Consider the following 7,003-nt stretch of genomic DNA (forward strand, 5'->3'; position numbering starts at 1 on the left):
TTACTCAGAATGCAACACTCATTAACAAGCATGGAAAGACACCATATGAGATGGTGAAGAAAAAGAAGCCAAATCTAAAGTATTTTCATGTATTTGGATGCAAGTGTTTTGTTCTTAAGACTCATCCTGAACAACTATCCAAATTTGATCTAAAAGCTGATGAAGGAATTTTTGTTGGATATCCACTTTCCACAAAAGCCTTCAGAGTCTACAATTTAAGAACAAGGATTGTCATGGAATCTATCAATGTCTCCTTTGATGATAAATAGATTACTGGACTTGAAGATTTCAATGATCATGATCAGCTGAGATTTGAAAATGAAGTTTTAAATTCTGATTATGTAAATCCTGACAGTCTAAATCCTGATACTGCAAACTCTGATGGATTAAACTCTGATGTTATTGAAACTGTGGTGACTACGTCAAAGGAGGATGCACCTGTGCAGGGGGAGCATACTGAAGATACAACCACATTTCAAGAAGCATCAGAACCTACAACAGGCTCTTCAAGTTCTGATTCATCAAGTTCTGATGGGCCAAGTTCTGATAATTCTGGAAACTCAAATTCTGAAGGATCCAACTCAGAAAGCATAATTTCAGGAGGAGCATCAGAAAATGTTGATGAAGACAGCATGGATCATGGGGGAGCATCCAGTTCTAGAGATAACCTTCCATCTGCAAGGAAGTGGACTAAATCACATACACCTGACTTAATTATTAGAAATCCTGATGCAGGTGTCAGAACTAAAATAGCTACATCAAATGAATGTCTTTATCACTCTTTTCTCTCTCAGACTGAACCAAAGAAAGTGGAAGAAGCTCTTCAAGATGCTGATTGGGTGCAAGCAATGCAGGAAGAGTTAAATGAATTTGAAAGAAATAAAGTCTGGACCCTAGTGCCAAGACCAAAGAACAGGTCAGTTGTTGGTACAAAATGGGTGTTCAGAAACAAAATTGACAGTGATGGCATAATTACAAGGAATAAAGCAAGGCTGGTTGCAAAAGGATATTCTCAACATGAGGGAATTGATTATAATGAAACATTTGCACCAGTTGCTAGATTGGAAGCCATAAGGATATGTTTGGCATATGTTGCTCACAAACAGTTTACAGTCTTTCAAATGGATGTAAAAAGTGCTTTTCTCAATGGAGAATTGGAGGAAGAAGTGTATGCTGTTCAGAGTCAAGATGAAGTAAGTTCTAATATGATAGTGAAGCAAGCAACCTCTAACATTGCTCAAGTTGGCTTGACATCAAAAGATGATATGAAAGGTAAATTTACCTCTGACATTTCTCATGTTAAACCTACTACAACTCAACTACCAGGATTCACCAATGCTAAACAGACTTAATCTTTGAAGACTACATCGAGTGGTTTTAAAGCAAGGGTTGTTATAGGAAAGGAAGCAAGAGATAAATCTGGATTGGGTAGTTCTTATGAAAGAAGAACACACAACACTACCAATGATCTAACTTCCTTAAGTGAACCAGGTGTAGAAGCAACTCCTGAGAGATTAAACCAACTTGAATTTGTACAAATGGTTTACCACTCTGTTTTAAAAGAAGATGTCATGTTATATTTTATGACATATGGGAGGGTATTCCAGATCAGGAAGATTCTATTCCATTGAAGTATTTTGAAGAACTGGAACATGTTCTATTTCTACTTCAAGTGAAAAACAGATCAACAAATGGTACTGCAGGGTATTTAAAATCAAATATTCAAAGACAGAAGAGGCTTTACTCTGTAAAGTCTGACAGCCCTTATTTTTCTAAGTACAGAGATCATAATGGAGAAATTATGAAAATGAAGCCTAATACTGTAGAAATCAAAACATATCTTGGTATTAAGGGACTTGAGTTTAATCTAGAGTCTGACAAAACATATGTCATCAGACTAGATCAGGGGATAAGAAAAGCAAAGATTAATGATCTCAGATATGCTATCTTCCAAAATGGTGAAGATACTGTAGAGCTTACAGATGCAAAAAGGAGGATGATTAATGAACTTGAATATGCTGAGAGATGTCTTTTGAAGAATTATCTCAGAACAACTCCTGATATCAAAGAGATCAGTAATTGAAGCCAAGTCAAGATCTACAACTACATAAATTCTGATGTATATACAGACTGAAGTTGTTATCAGAAGTTAAAGATGGTAAAGCTTTAAGGACTGTAAGTTGTAGTTATCTAGTCAAATTCCCATGCATTTGTACTTAATGTTTTTGACATCATCAAATATCTGTTAAACTTGTATATTATGTTAATTTACAAGTTGGGGGAGATTGTTAGATATATTTGATAATGTCATGTCTAATATAATTTGTGTTTAGTTTTCAAATCTTACTTAAACAGGACAAATCAGTACTTAACTGGAAATCAACACTTATACTAAAGTCAGAACTTAAGTTGTCAGAACTTAAGTTATCAGGAGATATTTATCAGGAGATAATATCAGGACTTAGGGATACTTTCAGATAAGGAAGGCGGCTGATTGAAAGGAAAGAAGATCAAGACAAACGCAAGAAGAGATATGCATGAAGAAAGAATTCTATGAGGAATAGAATACTTGGAAGAAAAGATATCTGATTGATATATTTTAGGAAGCAGAATTATATTCCATATCAATTAGAACTTATCTTGTAACTGTGTAGTATATAAACACAGACATAGGGTTTACACTATATATGTTATCATAATCGAGAATAATATTCATTGTAACCCTAGCAGCTCTCGTGATAATTTGTTCATCACTGAGAGAGGACAGTTCCATATTGTAACAGAGTTTAATAAAGTTTGTTTTCTGTTACTTGTGTTCTTTAATTCGATTTGATTGTGCTAAACACTGTATTCAACTCCCTTCTACAGTGTGTGTGACCTAACATGCTTACTTCAGTATCTCTACAAATTGTTAACTGCTTTATTCACCAAAATCCAAACAAGTTTTAAAAGACAAAATTATTCAAGAAACACATTCACCCCCCTCTGTGTTATAATCTTAGCATTTAATATATAACAAAAGTGATGAAGAACGAGTTGAGATTGAGGCTGACGATGGTGAAAGCTTGGTGATTCAAAGAGCTCTTACTGCTCCTAGAGTTGATCCGGATGAATATTGGTTGCGCTCCAATATTTTCAAGACTCGATGCAAATCTCATGGGAAAATTTGCACTCTTGTTATTGATGGCGGGAGTTGTGAAAATATTGTTTCTCAAGAAATGGTGGATAAGCTCAACCTTAAAACAGAGCCACATCATAAGCCCTACCAAATCGCGTGGTTTAAGAAAAGAATTGAGGTAAAAGTCAATAAACAATATTTCGTTTCATTCTCAATGGGAAGTAAATATGAAGATCAAGTATGGTGCGATGTTGTTCCCATGTATGTTTGCCATATACTCCTAGGGTGATCGTGGAAATATGATAGGCATGTCATGCATGATGGACATAAAAATATATATTCTTTCAAGATGGAAAAACTTGAGATTGTCCTATTGCCTAGTAAAGAGAATAAAACATCAAAATCCTCTCAGCGATATGCTAATAACTTTTTGACTTTGGCAAATATATTGAAAGAAAGTGAAGAAAATGGTATATTTTATATGCTGGCCACCAAAAATGTGGAAAATCCAGCTAGTGTGCCTATTGAATTGGAGTCTCCACTAAAGGAGTTTGGCGATATAATGCCCGAAGATCTACCAAAAGGGTTGCCTTCTTTAAGGGATATTCAACACCAAATCGATTTGCTCCCCGGATCTAGTCTTCATAATAAGGCTCATTATCGTATATGTCCTAAAGAACATGAATAATTGAAAAGGAAAGTCATGGAGATGTTGGAGAAAGGTTACATACAAGAAAGAAAGAGTCCATGTGCGGTTCCAGCTTTCTTAACTCAAAAAAGATAAAATGTGGCGTATGTGTATTGATAGTCGTTCGATTAACAAAGTTACTATCAAATACAGATTCCCTATCCTAAGGATCGATGATATGTTCGATATGCTTGTTGGTGCAATAGTATTTTCCAAAATTGATCTTCGAAGTGGTTATCACCAAATTCGCATCAAACCGGGTGATGAATGTAAGACAACCTTTAAAACTCAGGAGGGACTTTATGAATGGCTCGTTATGCCATTTGGCCTTACAAAAGCTCCAAGAACCTTTATAAGAGTAATGAATCAAGCACTTCGCGCATTTATTCAAAAATTTGTGGTATTCTATTTTGATTACATTCTTGTGTATAGTCGTGACAAAAATGAGCATGTTGAACATTTAAGGGCAGTTCTTACGACTTTAAGAGATGAAAAAATATTAATCTTAGAAAGTGTGCTTTCATGCAAATTACACTTTCGTTCTTGGGTTTTCTATTAACATCTACATGCTTTAAAGTTGACGAAGAATAGGTCAAAGCTGTCCAAAAGTGGTCAAAGCTAAAGAGCTTACAAGAAGTAAGAAGTTTTCATAGATTGGCATCTTTTTATCGCCGTTTGATCCAAAATTTTAGTACCATATCAGCACCACTAACTGATTGCTTAAGAGGAAGTGAATTCAAGTGGAAAAATGAGGCTGAAAAGAGTTTTCAGCTTGTTAAGAAGAGGCTCTCTAATGCCCCCGTTCTTGCTTTACCAGACTTTGTGAAAGTGTTTGAGGTCGATTTTGATGCCTCACATCTAGGTATTGGTGGTGTGCTTAGCCAAGAAGGCCATCCCATTGCGTTCTTCATTGAAAAACTTAATAAAGCAAGGAAACGGTACTCTACCTATGACGTCAAATTCTATGTGATAATCCCAGGCCTTCATCATTGGCGTCCTTACCTCATTCATGGGGAGTTCATACTAAATTATGATCATGAAGCTTTAAAGCATATCAACAATCAAGGAAACTTAAATCGAAGGCATGCAAAATGAGTTGTGTTCTTAAAAGAATATACTTTTGTTCTAAGATGTAAGAATGGGAAATGTAATCAAGTGGATGACAGACTTAGTAGGAGAGTTTCTCTTCTCTCCTACTAAATATTTTGAAAATGATGCCTTCAATCAGCCATTTCAAACAAATATTGTCAGCTGACAATTAGTTTTACATGCATTTTATATGCATATATAATCATATCGGCATGAGTTTATTATTTATACAGTACTTAACAAGTGGATTTGATAGATCTTGTACACGAACTCGATGTCTGAATCTATATAAATAGTATTAGTGCATAGCTGCTTTCTACAAATAATCTAGTAATGTATTTAGAATTTTTAATGTAAGAAACTCAAAGTAGAAAGAAGGACATGATAGTCCATAATAATATAGGCCCGTTAATAAGAGCCCGAGGCCCAGTAAGAGGAGCCCAGGATCCATCAAGCAATATACCTGGAAGACCCCATAACACGTGGCAACATCTACACCGCCCAGGTGCCCCTGTTCCGGAACCTTCCTACGGTTCGGATCCAGTAGTACACAAGCTCGTCATGGACGTCCACGCATCCTACGGTCCGAAACACACCTATGGTCCAGATCAAAGGTACAAACCCCTAAACCCTAATGGGAAGCCTATAAAAGGCCGAACAAAAGGAATGTTAGGGGGTTACTTCATCTTTACAATATACACAGATATACACACACCACCTATATTCGTGTAATTCCTATTTTACCCTTCCTTCTCCAAAACCCTTTCTCATTCTCACACCGGAGGTGCCGCGGGGATGCCACCCCCCTCCGAACCTGTTTTACAGGAGCCCATCTTATAGCTACACCTCGCACAACCATCATTTCCATTCAAATGGAGTTTGAGTCCGGGTAGAACAAGGAGAGGACCCCGGGGTGATATGGAATTATCATTGGCGCTAGAAGGAGGGGCCGAACCTCCGTCTAGTGGTGTTCATCCTCGCCACCCTCACTCCACCCAGCAGATCAAAATGTTACACTCCAGTAAGGGTTTCACTCTTACTTTCTCAGATCTACTTTTTTTCTAAGCATACTCTCTTTAAATACCGTTAGTGGATCTTGTTTAGCCACTCTAGTCATAGTGTTACAATAGTTTTGGAGCTCTTAGTAGTTGATTACAACGTGCTCTAGATCTAAAATATATGTATTAATACTTGAATTTGCGAGTATATTACTATAAACTTGCAATATTGTTAAACAACCATGATAACAAGAAAGAACAAGACAGCTATCCCCACCTCTATTCTGCCGCCTCCGCCCCAACCCAGGGAAGGAGAGATGGAGGATGTGGATGAAGGGATCCATATAACCCGGACTCCCTCTCAAAATCTCCAACCAGGAGATCAAAGAATAACCATTGAGAAAGCTACTCACAAGTATGCTGAAACTTCGGCCAACCCCTGGGGGGATATTATGACCCCGGATCAGATACAAGTTGCAATGAACCTGTGGAAGGAAAAGCATAATGCTGAACCTGAGACCCGACTAAGGGATCAGAAAGAACATTCTGAAGAATCCCGGGGATCAGTCCTGGATCTAATCATAAAAAACCTGAAGAGACCTCCAGATGACGCCCGAGATGAAATTAAAAGAGCTGCCCTCTGAGAAAGGATTCGGAAAGAAGAAGAAGCCAAAGCTAAAGAAATCATCGAGAAGAGAATCCGGGATGAAGAAGCAAAGCTGAAAAGGAAATCCCACTGAATCCATATTTCCTCGAATTCGGAGCCTGAGAAAGAATCCAAACAAGAACAAATGGCCCGGGCTCTTCGCGATCTTAAAAGAAAGGTAGAAGGTGACATGGAAGTTGGTGCGGCGGCGACCCCCTTTACCAGGAAGCTAGAGTCTACTCCCAGAGAATCAGGGCTCAAACACTTCAATTTCGACTCCTTTGATGGGTTAGCTGACCCCGAAGAGCATCTAAATTACTTTGAACAAATCTCCAACATTTATGATTACAGTGACCTCATAGGGTGTCGTTTCTTCGCATCAACACTCAAGGGCGGGGCTCAAAAATGGTTTAGCCGAATTCCGTCCTGGAGTGTGAATTCTTGGAAAGATTTTCGCGAGATAT

This window comes from Apium graveolens, chromosome 7 (assembly GCF_009905375.1).
Source record: "Apium graveolens cultivar Ventura chromosome 7, ASM990537v1, whole genome shotgun sequence".
NCBI classification, from domain to species: Eukaryota; Viridiplantae; Streptophyta; class Magnoliopsida; order Apiales; family Apiaceae; genus Apium; species Apium graveolens.